We start from the raw sequence: 14762 nt of genomic DNA, 5'->3' as shown, positions 1-14762 counted from the left end.
GAAAGGAGGGAGGGAGGGAGGAAGGAAGGAAGGAGGGAAAGAAGGAAAAAAGAAAGAAAGAAGATACAGTAAAAATAAAATAAAGTATAATAAAATTATTGAATTAAAAAATTCTTATTTAGAAAAAAAAAAAAAGGGACGGATAGAACCTTAGGACAAATGTTGGAAGCAAAGCTATACACACAAAATCTTACACAGAAGCATACACATACACCCTCACTAAAAGAGGTAAAGAGGGAAAAATCATAAATCTTGCTGTCAGAGACCACCTCCTCAATTTGGGATGATTCGTTGTCCAGGTACGTGGGGAGTTTCTTGCCTTTTGGGAGGTCTGAGGTCTTCTGCCAGCGTTCAGTAGGTGTTCTGTAGGAGTTGTTCCACGTGTACATGTATTTCTGGTGTATCTGTGGGGAGGAAGGTGATCTCCGCGTCTTACTCTTCCGCCATCTTCAAGGTCCCCCACAATATTTTCTTAATAAATAATCAGAATTTAAGGATAAGATTTATTGGGTACAGTATTTTGAATTTACTCAGTAGGATAAATGTCTCTACTGAAATGCACTTATAATTTATGCAGTATTGGGATAATAGGATTGTACCATTTGTTTATTCATTTAAATGGTCAAGGTACTAAAACAGTTTTTATTCAGAGTAATTAATTACCAGACTTAATTGGAACATTCGGGTTTTCCATACACCTGAAAATGGTCAAAACGAATGTCATTATTCTCAACAGTAAGAGTCAGAGGAATCATTTTATGTTTAATGTAACATAGGCAAATCTCTATATATCATTTCCCTTGATTAGGAGACTATATTTTGACTTCAGCAATCCATACATGTACTCATGTATGCTTCGTGAATAAAGTATATTTGAGGGGAGGGATTGTTTTGTTAATTTTTAGTTTGTGGGGTGGTGATAGAAAAGGAAAGATGGAAAGAAATGTATATATTTTTTTAACATCTTTATTGGAGTATAATTGCTTTAAAATGGTGTGTTAGTTTCTGATGTATAACAAAGTGAATCAGTTATACATATACGTATATCCCCATATCTCCTATATCTCCTTGCGTTTCCCTCCCATCATCCCTATCCCACCCCTCTAGGTGGTCACAAAGTGCCAAGCTGATCTCCCTGTGCTATGCGGCTACTTCCCACTAGCTATTTTATATTTGGTAGTGTATATATATCCATGCCACTCTCTCACTTCGTCCCTGCTTACCCTTACCCTTCCCCGTGTCCTCAAGTCCATTCTCTACCTCTGTGTCTTTATTCCTGTCCTGCCCCTAGGTTCTTCAGAACCACTTTTTTTTTTTCTTAGATTCCATATATATGTGTTAGCATATGGTATTTGTTTTTCTCTTTCTGACTTACTTCACTCTGTATGACAGTCTCTAGGTCCATCCAACTCACTACAAATAACTCAATTTAATTTCTCTTTATGGCTTAGTAATATCCCATTGTATATATGTGCCACCTCTTCTTTATCCATTCATCTGTTGATGGACACCTAGGTTGTTTCCATGTCCTGGCTATTGTAAACAGAGCTGCAATGAACATTGTGGTACATGACTCTTTTTGAATTATGGTTTTCTCAGAGTATATGCCCAGTACTGAGATTGCTGGGTCATATGGTAGCTCTATTTTTAGTTTTTTAAGGAACCTCCATACTGTTCTCCATAGTGGCAGTATCAATTTACATGCCCACCAACAGTGCAAGAGGGTTCACTTTTCTCCACACCCTCTCTAGCATTTATTGTTTGTAGACTTTTTGATGATGGCCATTCTGACTGGTGTGAGGTGATACCTCATTGTAGTTTTGATTTGCATTTCTCTAATGATTAGTGATGTTGAGCATCCTTTCACGTGTTTGTTGGCAATCTGTATATCTTCTTTGGACAAATGTCTATTTAGGTCTTCTACACATTTTTGGATTGGGCTGTTTTCTTTTTGATATTGAACCGCATGAGCTGCTTGTATATTTTGGAGATAAATCTTTTGTCAGTTGCATCATTTGCAAATATTTTCTCCCACTCTGAGGGTTGTCTTTTCGTCTTGTATATGGTTTCCTTTGCTGTGCCAAAGCTTTTAAGTTTCATTAGGTCCCATTTGTTTATTTTTGTTTTTATTTCCATTTCTCTAGGAAGTGGGTCAAAAAGGATCTTGCTGTGATTTATGTCATAGAGTGTTCTGCCTGTGTTTTCCTCTAGGAGTTCTATAGTGTCTGGCCTTACATTTAGGTTTTTCATCCATTTTGAGTATATTTTTGTGTATGGTGTTAGGGAGTGTTCCAATTTCATGCTTTTACATGTAGCTGTCCAGTTTTCCCAGCACCAGTTATTAAAGAGGCTGTGTTTTCTTCATTGTATATTCTTGCCTCTTTTATCAAAGATAAGGTGGCCATATGTTCCTGGGTTTATCTCTGGGTTTTCTATCCTGTTCCATTGACCTATATTTCTGTTTTTGTACCAGTATCATACTGTCTTGATTACTGTTGCTTTGTAGTATAGTCTGAAGTCAGGGAGCCTGATTCTTCCAGGTCCGTTTTTCTTTCTCAAGATTGCTTTGGTTATTTGGGGTCTTTTGTGTTTCCATACAAATTGTGAAATTTTTTGTTCTAGTTCTGAGAAAAATGCCATTGGTACTTTGATAGGGATTGCCTGGAATCTGTAGATTGCTTTAGGTAGTATAGTCATTTTCACATTGTTTTGTCTTCCAAGCCAAGAACATGGTATATCTCTCCATCTTTTGGTATCATCTTTAATTTCTTTCATCAGTGTCTTATAGTTTTCTGCATACAGGTCTTTTGCCTCCTTAGGTAGGTTTATTCCTAGGTATTTTATTCTTTTTGTTGCAATGGTAAATGGGAGTGTTTTCTTAATTTCTCTTTCAAATTTTTCATCATTAGTGTATAGGAATGCAAGAGATTTCTGTGCATTAATTTTGTATGCTACTTTACCAAATTCATGGATTAGCTCTAGTAGTTTTCTGATAGCATCTTTAGGATTATCTATGTATAGTATCATGTCATCTCCAAACAGTGAAAGCTTTACTTCTTCTATTCCAATTTGGATTCTTTATTTCTTTTTCTTCTCTGATTGTTATGGCTAAAACTTCCAAAACTATGTTGAAAAATAGTAGTGAGAGTGGGAAACCTTGTCTTGTTCCTGATCTTAGTAGAAATGGTTTCAGTTTTTCACCATTGAGAATGATGTTGACTGTGGATTTGTCATATATGGCCTTTATTATGTTGAGGTAAGTTCCCTCTATGCCTACCTTCTGGAGGGTTTTATCATAAATAGGTGGGGGATTTTGTCAGAAGTTTTTCTGCATCTATTGAGATGATCATATGGTTTTTCTCCTTCAATTTGTTAATATGGTTTATCACATTGATTGATTTGCATATATTGAAGAATACTTGCATTACTGTGATAAACCCCACTTGATCCTTTTAATGTGTTGTTGTATTCTGTTTGCTAGTATTTTGTTGAGGATATTTGCATCTATGTTCATCAGTGATATTGGCCTGTAGTTTCTTTTTTTGTGACATCTTTGTCTGGTTTTGGTATCAGGGTGATGGTGGCCTCATAGAATGAGTTTGGGAGTGTTCCTTCCTCCGCAATTTTTTGGAAGAGTTTGAGAAGGATGGATGTTAGCTCTTCTCTAAATGTTTGATAGAATTCACCTGTGAAGCCATCTGGTCCTGGACTTTTCTTTGTTGGACGATTTTTAATCACAGTTTCAATTTCACTGCTTGTGATTGGTCTGTTGATATTTTCTATTTCTTCCTGAAGAAAGACTCTGTCTTGGAAGGTTGTGCTTTTCTAAGAATTTGCCCATTTCTACCTGGTTGTCCATTTTATTGGCATATAGTTGCTTGTAGTAATCTCATGATCTTTTGTATTTCTGCAGTGTCAGTTGTTACTTCTCCTCTTTCATATCTAATTCTGTTTATTCGAGTCTTCGCCCTTTTTTTTTTTTTTTGACGACTCTGGCTAATGGTTTATCAATTTTGTTTATCTTCTCAAAGAACCAGCTTTTAGTTTTATTGATCTTTGCTATCATTTCCTTCATTTCTTTTTCATTTATTTCTGATCTGATCTTTAAGATTTCTTTCCTTCTACTAACTTTGGGGTTTATTTTGTTCTTCTTTCTTTAATCCCTTTACGTGTAAGGTTAAGTTGTTTATTTGACATTTTTCTTGTTTCTTGAGGTAAGATTGTATTGCTATAAACTTCCCTCTTAGAACTGCTTTTGCCGCATCCCTTAGGTTTTGGGTCGTCGTGTTTTCATTTTCGTTTGCTGGTAGACATTTTTTTATTTCCTCTTTGATTTCTTCAGTGATCTCTTGGTTATTTACTAGCATATTGTTTAGCCTCCATGTGTTTGTATTTTTTTACAGTTTTTTTCCTGTAAAATGATACCTAGTCTATTCATAGCATTGTGGTTGGAAAATATACTAGATACAATTTCAGTTTTCTTAAATTTACCAAGGCTTGATTTGTGACCCAAGATATAATCTATCCTGGAGAATGTTCCATGAGCACTTGAGAAGAAAGTGTATTCTGTTGTTTTTGGATGGAATGTCCTATAAATATCAATTAAGTCCATCTTGTCTAATGTGTCCTTTAAAGCTTATGTTTCTTATTTATTTTCATTTTGGATGATCTTTCCATTGGTGAAAGTGGGGTGTTAAAGTCCCCTACTATTACTGTGTTACTGTTGATTTCCCCTTTTATAGCTGTTAGCATTTGCCTTATGTATTGAGGTGCTCCTATGTTGGGTGCATAAACATTTACCATTGTTGTATCTTCTTGGATTGATCCCTAGATCATTATGTAGTATCCTTCTGTGTCTCTTGTAATAATAGCCTTTATTGTAAAGTCTCTTTTGTCTGATGTGAGAATGGCTACTCCAACTATCTTTTGATTTCCATTTGCATGGAATATCTTTTTCCATCTCCTCACTTTCAGTCTGTATGTGTCCCTAGGTCTAGAGTGGGTCTCCTATAGACAGGATACATACAGGTCTTGTTTTTGTATCCATTCAGCCAGTCTATGTCTTTTGGTTGGAGCATTTAATCCATTTACATTTAAGGTAATTATTGATATGTATGGTCCTATTACCATTTTCTTAATTGTTTTGGGTTTGTTTTTGTAGGTCTTTTCCTTCTCTTGTGTTTCCTGCCTAAGAAGTTTCTTTAGCATTTGTTGTAAAGCTGGTTTGGTGGTGCTGGATTCTCTTAGCTTTTGCTTGTCTGTAAAGCTTTTAATTTCTCCGTCAAATCTGAATGAGATCCTTGCTGGGTAGAGTAATATTGGTTGAAGGTTTTTTCCCTTTCATCACTTGAAATATGTCCTGCCACACCCTTCTGGCTTACACAGTTTCTTCTGAAAGATCAGCTGTTAACTTTATGGGGATTCCGTTGTATTTTATTTATTGCTTTTCCCTTGCTGCTTTTAATATTTTTTCTTTGTGCTTAATTTTTTTGTAGTTTGATTAATATGTGTCTTGGCGTGTTTCTTCTTGGATTTATCCTGTTTGGGACTCTCTTAGCTTCCTGGACTTGATTGACTATTTCCTTTCCCATATTAGGGAAGTTTTCAACTATCATCTCTTCAAATATTTTCTCATTCCCTTTCTTTTTCTCTTCTTCTGGAACCCCTATAATTCGAATGTTGGTGTGTTTAATGTTGTCCCAGAAGTCTCTGAGAGTCTCCTCAATTCTTTTCATTCTTTTTTTAGACTCTCTTCAATTCTTTTCATTCTTTTTTCTTTATTCTGCTCTGCGGTAGTTATTTCCACTATTTTATCTTCCAGATCACTTATCTGTTCTTCTACCACAGTTATTTTACTGTTGATTTCTTCTAGAGTATTTTTAATTTCATTTATTGTGTTGTTCATCATTGTTTCTTTGCTCTTTAGTTCTGAGTCCTTGTTAAACGTTTCTTGTATTTCCTCCATTCTATTTCCAAGATTTTGGATCCTCTTTACTATCATTACTCTGAATTCTTTTTCAAGTAGACGGCCTATTTCCTCTTCAGTTGTTTGGTCTGGTGGGTTTTTACCTTTCTCCTTCATCTGCTGTGTATTTCTCTGTTTTCTCATTTTGCTTAACTTACTGTGTTTGGGATCTCCTTTTTCATTGGTTGCAGATTCATAGTTCCCGTGGTTTTTGTGTCTGCTCCCAGTGGGTAAGATTTGTTCAGTGGGTTGTGTAGGCTTCCTGGTGGAGGGGACTGGTGCCTGTGTTCTGATGGATGAGGCTAGATCTTGTCTTTCTGGTGGGGACCACGTCAGTGGTGTGTTTTGGGGTGTCTGTGAACTTATTATGATTTTAGGCAGCCTCTCTGCTAATGGGTGGGCTTGTGTTCCTGTCCTGCTAGTTGTTTAGCATGGGGTGTCCAGCACTGGAGCTTGCTGGTCATTGAGTGGAGCTGGGTCTTAGCATTGAGACAGAGATCTCTGGCCGATTGATATTACGAGGGTCCAGGAGGTCTCTGTTGGACCAATGTCCTGAACCCAGCTCTCCCACCTCAGGGGTTCATGCCTGACACCCAGCCAGAGCACCAAGACAGTGTCAGCCACATGGCTCAGAAGAAATGAGAGAAAAGAAAAAAAAAGAAAGAAAAAAGTAAAATAAAGTTATTAAAATAAAAAATTTAAAAATATTATATAAAAATTACAAAAATAAAGAAGAGAGCAACCAAAGCAATAAAGAAATCCACCAGTGATAACAAGCTCTAAAAACTATACTTAAAAAAATGGACAGAAAGATCCCTAGGACAAATGGTAAAAGCAAACCTATACAGACAAAATCACACAAAGAAGCATTCACATACACACTCACAGAGACAGAAAAATATATATATATATTTATATATAAAAGGAAGAGACCAACCAAACCAGTAAACAAATTTACCAATGATAATAAGCTCTAAATACTAAATTATGATAAACATAAAACTGGAAACAAATTAGACACAGAAAGCAAACCCCAAATCTACAGTTGCACCCAAAGTCTACCGCCTTAGTTTTCAGATGATTTGTTGTCTATTCAGGTTTTCCACAGATGCAGGGTACATCAGGTTGATTGTGGAGATTTAATCTGCTGCTTCTGAGGCTGCTGGGAGAAATTTCCCTTTCTCTTCTTTGTTTGCACAGCTCTTGGGGTTCAGCTTTGGATTTGGCCCTGCCTCTGGCATCTGTTCTTCGCCCAGACAGGAAGAGGTTAAAGGAGCGGCTGATTCAGAGGCTCTGGCTCACTCAGGCTCGGGGGAGGGAGAGGTACAGTAGTTACAATTGGAATGTGGGGCGAGCCTGTGGCGGCAGAGGCCAGCACAACATTGCAACAGCCTGAGGCATGCCATGTGTTCTCCCCGGGAAGTTGTTCTGGATCATGGGACCTTGGCAGTGGTGGGCTGCACAGGCTCCCGGGAGGGGAACTGTGGATGGTGACCTGTGCTTGCACACAGGCTTCTTGGTGACTGTAGCAGCAGCCTTAGAGTTTCATGCCCGTCTCTGGTGTCCATGCTGATAGCTGCGGCTCACGCCCATCTCTGGAGCTTATTTAAGCGGTACTCTGAATCCTCTCTCCTCATGCACCCCAAAACAGTGGTCTCTTGTCTCTTCATCAGTTCCAGACTTTCTCCCGGACTCCCTCCCGGCTAGCTGTGGCGTACTAGCCCACTTCAGGCTGTGTTCACTCAGCCAAACCCAGTCCTCTTCCTGGGATCTGACCTCCGAAGCCCAAGCCTCAGCTCCCAGTCCCCACCTGCCCTGGCAGGTGAGCAGACAAGCCTCTCTGGCTGGTGAGTTCTGGTTGGCACCGATCCTCTGTGCAGGAAGCTCTCCGCTTTGCCCTCTGCACCCCTGTTATTGCACTCTCCTTGGCTCCAAAGCTTCCCCCCTGTCCACCCACCGTCCCCGCCAGTGAAGGGGCTCCCTAGTGTGTGGAAACTTTTCCTCCTTCACAGCTCCCTCCCAGAGGTGCAGGTCCCTTCCCTATCCTTTTGTCTCTGTTTATTCTTTTTTCTTTTGCCCTACCCAGGTACGTGGGGGTTTCTTGCCTTTTGGGAGATCTGAGGTCTTCTGCCACCGTTCAGTAGGTGTTCTGTTGGAGTTGTTCCACATGTAGATGTATTTTTGATGTATTTGTAGAGAGGAAGGTGATCTCCACATCTTACTCCTCCGCCATCTTGAAGGTCCTCCCTAATACCAAGAACTGTACATTTATTTACTATGAATATCTCGTGACTAAAACTTTCTGTGCTTAAAAAGGAAGGACTACTCTAAAAAAGTAGGTAATTCACAGAATTATATAATTTGCTTACACCTGCCTTAATTTAAGCACGTTTCAAGCAGCTTCACGAGCCTAGAAATTTCCCAACTGACTATAGCCTGTGGCTGTTTTTTAGCAAATGCACCCAAGATAATTTTTAGTAAGAAATTGAATTAAGTGGGGGAAATGGATCTTTATCCTAAATCTATATTCCAAATAACACTGGTGTAGTTTTTTTTTAATAAAGACAGCACACTATTCTTTTTCTGTCTTCTTTAGGGAAGTAATGATTTCACTATTTCCTTAAGTTACATATTAATGCTATTAATTTACACATCAGTTCTATGCCAGACACTGGGACAATGGTAAATGACTCATTGAGAGGTTATTTCTCTTGTAGTACTTACCATCTATACAAGAAGCATACAAGAACAAGTTATCAAACAAATAAATTTATAGTTGCAAATTGTGATGAGAAATGTAAGGAAATATACATCAGTTTCAAACACCACGATTCATCTAAGTTGATAGACTTCTTGACTGAAGGGACTCTTTTCAGAAGATTATAATTACTGCCCCTTATTAAATGAAAGTTAGGTATAGAGACAATGTGAGGGAGAGATAATTTTTGTGTTCCTTTCTTTTTCTGTTTATAGTAATTCTGGGATAGAGGACAGGAAGGTGGCTACACCCAGTTCAAAACAAATGTATTTAAAATAAAAGTGTAAGTGGGTTATTTGAGGATTTATCTGTTCATGTGAGAAAATCAAAATCATGGACAGATTAAAAATACGTTAATACATTGCCCTATTTTCTTCACCTTTCTTTAAAAAAAGAATGACAGAAATATGGGCAAAGGAAGGGCAGAGAGGGAAGGAGGGGAGGGAGGGGAGGGAAGGAAGGGAGAGAGGGAGGGAGGAGGAGAGGAAGGATGGGAAGCAGAGAGGGAAGGAAAGATGGCAGGAAGGGAGGGAGAATTTTCAAAGATAACTACACCTCCATCTCCATCCCACCCTATCTCTTCTTCCCCTACCTCTCCCTGCCCAGATGCAACTACTATGCCAAATTGCTGTGTGTCATCTCAGTGTCTGATTTTATATTTTACTACACATGCACACACGTGTAATTTCTTAAGCCTGAAATTCTGTCATATAAAATTTTAAATGTAGCTTTCTATTGCCATCCTTTCTGCTGTTTGTTTGTTTTTCACACAACACTATGTGAGGTAAGCCCATGTTGATACATGTAGAATTAGTTTGTTCATTTTAACTGCTAAGTAGCCCATTGTACACCAGAGTTGTGTATCCGTTTTACTTGGCTGGACTGTTGGAGTATTTACCTGTTTCTGCTATTACAAGGAGAGCTTGATGAATATCTCTGCTTATGTCTCCTCATATGCAAGTGAGCAGCCATCTAGGAACAGAATGCCTGGATCATACTAAACCCTCCAGATTTTACCTATTTAACATTATGCTTATTAAAAAAATGAATCGAAAAAAATCTAATTTTATATTGCAAATCCATTTTGGAAATTTATGCTTACAAAAACACAGGAATAGAAGTCATATTTTGTTATTATTGCAATATCTGGAATGTTTCATAATTAACCTGCGAACATATAAAATCCGTTTCCCATTTTTGCCTTTTAGAATATATCTCTCAGTTAGCTTAATTTTGATGGTGTTCATTATGATTTCAAAAAAGCAACATAACTTTATTTTAGATATTTATTTCTATAATTTATACATTCTCTCCAAAAATTTTAACAGTAAAACCATGAAAATACATGTCAACAAAGATATTAAATTTAACATATATTTATTTATCTAATTAACTAAAATAGATAGCAATGAAGTTAATCTATACTAGAACACAATTCCTGCCTGATATTTGAGAAAATTCTATTATTGGTCTTCTTTTAGTCATAAATTTATTCACCACTTGAGATTTCAGTTTTTAAAGAAGGAATGGTACTGAATATAACTTATAAATAAATATATTAAAAATATTTTACTGTGCCAGTAATTAAAAACTAAAATAACAACTTAAAAGTACCATTTTTCATATATTAACAAAAACAGTATAATATCCATTTGAGCTGCAGTGTAAGGAAATTGCTACTCTCTAGCATTATAATTTGGTACAATTCCTTAAGAAAGTATTTTGGCCATATATATTGTAAGACACCATAAAGACTTGTATGACTTTTAATACTCTATATAGAGAACACCAAAATCTCCACACTAAAAACTATTAGAACTAACAAATGAATTCAGCTAGGTAGCAGGATATAAGATTAATATACAGAAATCTGTTGTGTTTCTTTACATAAGTAATGAGATATCAGACAGAGAAAGTAAAAAACAATCCTGTTTAAAATCACATCAAAAAAAAAAAAAAAACGAGGAATAAGCTTAACCAAGGAGGTGAAAGAACTATACACAGAAAATTATAAAACACTGGTAAAAGAAATTGAAGACGATTCGAAGAAATGGAAAGATATCACATGCTCTTGGATTGGAAGAATTAATATTGTTAAAATGGACACACTAACCAAAGCAATCTACAGATTTAATGCAATCCCTATCAAAATACCCATGACATTTTTCACAGAACTAAAACAAACAATCCTAAAATATAGATAGAACCACAAAAGGTCCAGAATAGTCTAAGCAATCCTGAAAAAAAAAGAAAAAAGCTGGACTTCAGACTTTACTACAAAGTCTGAACCCTCCCAGACTTTGGACAATACTACAAAGCTACAGTAATCAAAACAGTGTGGTGTTGGTACAAAAACAGACATATAGATCAATGGAACAGAATACAGAGCCCAGAAATAAACCCAGACACCTACGCTCAATTAATCTACAATAAAGGACACAAGAATATACAATGGAGAAAAGACAGTCTCTTCCACAACTAGTGCTGGGAAAGCTAGACAGCTACATGAAAATCAGTGAAATTAGAACATTACCTCACACCATGTACAAAAATAAACTAAAAATACTTTAAAGACCTAAGTATAAGACATGACACTGCAAAACTCCTAGAAAAAAACATAGGAAAAATATTCTCTGACATAAATAGTAGCAAGATTTTCTTACATCAGTCTCCCAAGGCAAAAGAAATAAAAGCAAAAATAAACAAATGGGACATGATCAAACTTAAAAGCTATTGCACAACAAAGGAAACCATCAACAAAACAAAAAAACAACCTTCAGAATGGGAGAAAATATTTGCATAGAATGCAACGGACAAGGGGTTGATATCAGAAACACACAAACAGCTCTTACAAATAAGAAAATGGTAAAGAAACATACATATCAAAAATTACCTTGGGCTTCCATGGTGGCGCAGTGGTTGAGAGTCTGCCTGCCGATGCAGGGGACATGGGTTTGTGCCCGGTCAGGGAAGATCTCACATGCCACGGAGGGCTGGGCCCGTGAGCCATGGCTGCTGAGCTTGCGCGTCTGGAGGCTGTGCTCCACAATGGTAGAGGCCACAACAGTGAGAGGCCCGTGTACTGCAAAAAAAAAAAAAAAAAAAAATTACCTTAAATGTAAATAGATTAAATGCTCCAAGCAAAACACATAGACTGGCTGAATGGATACAAAAAAAGATCTGAATAAATGCTGTCTACAAGAGACCCTCTTCAGACCTAGGGACACATACAGACTGAAAGTGAGGGGATGGAAAAAGATATTCCATGCAAATGGAAATCAAAAGAAAGCTGGAATAGCAATTCTCATATCAAACAAAATAGACTTTAAAATAAAGACTAAAACAAGAGACAAAAAGAACACTACATAATAATCAAAGAATCAATCCAAGAAGAAGATATAACAATGGTAAATATTTATGCACCCAACATAGGAGCACCTCAATACATAAGGCAAATGCTAACAGCCATAAAAGGGGAAATTGACACTAACCCAACAATAGTAGGGGACTTCAACACCCCACTTTCACCAATGGACAGATCATCCACAATGAAAATAAATAAGGAAACACAAGCTTTAAATGACACATTAGACAAGATGGACTTAATTGATATTTGTTGGACATTCCATCCAAAAACAACGGAATACACTTTCTTCTCAGGTGCTCATGGAACATTCTCCAGGATAGACCATATCTTGGGTCACAAATCAAGCCTTGGTAAATTTAGCAAAATTGAAATCGTATCACATAACTTTTCCCACCACAACGTTATGAGACTAGATATCAATTACAGGAAAAAAACTGTAAAAAAATACAAATACATGGAGGCTAAACAATACACTACTAAATAACCAAGAAATCAAAGAGGAAATCAAAAAATATCTAGAAACAAATGAGAATGAAAACACGATGACCTAAAACCTATGGGATGCAGCAAAAGCAATTCTAAGAGGGAAATTTATACCAACACATTCCTACCTCATGAAACAAGAAAAATCTAAAATAAACAACCCAACTTTACAGCTACAGCAATTAGAGAAAGAAGAACAACAACAAAAAAAAAAACCCCAAAGTTAGCAGAAGGAAAGAAATCATAAAGATCAGAGCAGAAATTAATGAAAAAGAAATGAAGGAAACAATAGCAAAGATCAATAAAACTAAAAGCTGGTTCTGAGATGAAAAACAAATTGATAAACCATTAGCCAGACTCATCGACAAAAAAAGGGAGAAGACTCAAATCAACAGAATTAGAAATGAAAAAGGAGAAGTAACAAGTGACACTGCAGAAATACAAAGGATCGTGAGAGATTACTACAAGCAATTATACGCCAATAAAATGGACAACCTGGAAGAAATGGACAAATTCCCAGAAAAGCACAACTTTCTGAGACTGAACCAGGAAGAAATAGAAAATATCAACAGATCAATCACAAGCACTGAAGTTGAAACTTTGATTAAAAATCTTCCAACAAACCAAAGCCCAGGACCAAATGGCTTCACAGGCGAATTCTATCAGACATTTAGAGAAGACCTAATACCTATCCTTCTCAAACTCTTCCAAAGTAAAGCAGAGGGAGGAACACTCCCAAACTCATTCTACAAGGTCACCATCACCCTGATACCAAAACCAGACAAAGATGTGACAAAGAAAACTACAGACCAATATCACTGATGTACAAAGATGCAAAAATCCTCAACAGGTTACTAGCAAACAGAATCCAACAACACATTAAAAGGATCATACACCATGATCAAGTGGGGTTTATCCCAGGGATGCAAGGATTCTCAAATATATGCAAATCAATTAATGTAATACACCATATTAACAAATTGAAGAATAAAAACCATATGATCATCTCAATAGATGCAGAAAAAGCTTTTGACAAAATTCAACATCCATTTATGTTAAAACCCTGCAGAAAGTAGGCATAGAGGGAACTTACCTCAACATAATAAAGGCCATATATGACAAACACACAGCCAACATCGTTCTCAATGGTGAAAAACTGAAACGTTTTCCACTAAGATCAGGAACAAGACAAGGTTGCCCACTCTCACCACTATTATTCAACATAGTTTTGGAAGTTTTAGCCACAGCAATCAGAGAAGAAAAAGAAATAAAAGGAATCCAAATCGGAAAAGAAGAAGTAAAGCTGTCATTGTTTGCAGATGACATGATACTATACATAGAGAATCCTAAACATACTACCAGAAAACTATTAGAGCTAATCAGTGAATTTGGTAGAGTAGCAGGATACAAAATTAATTCACAGAAATCTCTTGCATTCCTATACACTAATGATGAAAAATTTGAAAGAGAAATTAAGAAAACACTCCCATTTACCATTGCAACAAAAAGAATAAAATAGCTAGGAATAAATCTACCTAAGGAGACAAAAGACCTGTATGCAGAAAACTATAAGACACTGATGAAAGAAATTAAAGATGATACCAACAGATGGAGAGATAGACTATGTTCTTGGACTGAAAGAACCAAAATTGTGAAAATGACTATAGTATCCAAAGCAATCTACAGATTCAATGCAATCCCTATCAAACTACCAATGGTGTTTCTCACAGAACGAGATCAAAAAATTTCACAATTTGTATGGAAACACCAAAGACCCCAAATAGCCAAAGCAATGTTGAGAAAGAAAAATGGAGCTGGAAGAATCAGGCTCCCTGACTACAGACTATACTACAAAGCAACAGTAATCAAGACAGTATGATACTGGCACAAAAACAGAAATATAGATCAGTGGAACAGGATAGAAAGCCCAGAGATAAACCCCACACATATGGTCACATTATCTTTGATAAAAGAGGCAAGAATATGCAATGGAGAAAAGACAGCCTCTTCATTTAAGTGGTGCTGGGAAAACTGGACAGCTACATGTAAAAGAATGAAATTAGAACAGTCCCTAACACAAAAAAAATAAAATCAAAATGGATTAAAGACCTAAATGTAAGACCAGACACTATAAACCTCCTAGAGGAAAACATAGGCAGAACACTCTACGACATAAATCACAGCAAGAT

General features: G+C 36.7%; 1 protein-coding gene across 3 annotated transcripts in view; it reads left to right on the top strand.

The window, feature by feature from the left end:
* GABRB1 (gamma-aminobutyric acid type A receptor subunit beta1) overlaps window positions 1-14762 on the top strand; it is a 399324-nt gene that overhangs the window by 288258 nt on the left and 96304 nt on the right. The window lies entirely within an intron of this gene.

This window comes from Lagenorhynchus albirostris, chromosome 4 (genome assembly GCF_949774975.1).
Source record: "Lagenorhynchus albirostris chromosome 4, mLagAlb1.1, whole genome shotgun sequence".
NCBI classification, from domain to species: domain Eukaryota; kingdom Metazoa; phylum Chordata; class Mammalia; order Artiodactyla; family Delphinidae; genus Lagenorhynchus; species Lagenorhynchus albirostris.
The sequence above is the reverse complement of the archived record's forward strand: the minus strand, read 5'-3'. Positions and strand labels throughout refer to the sequence as shown.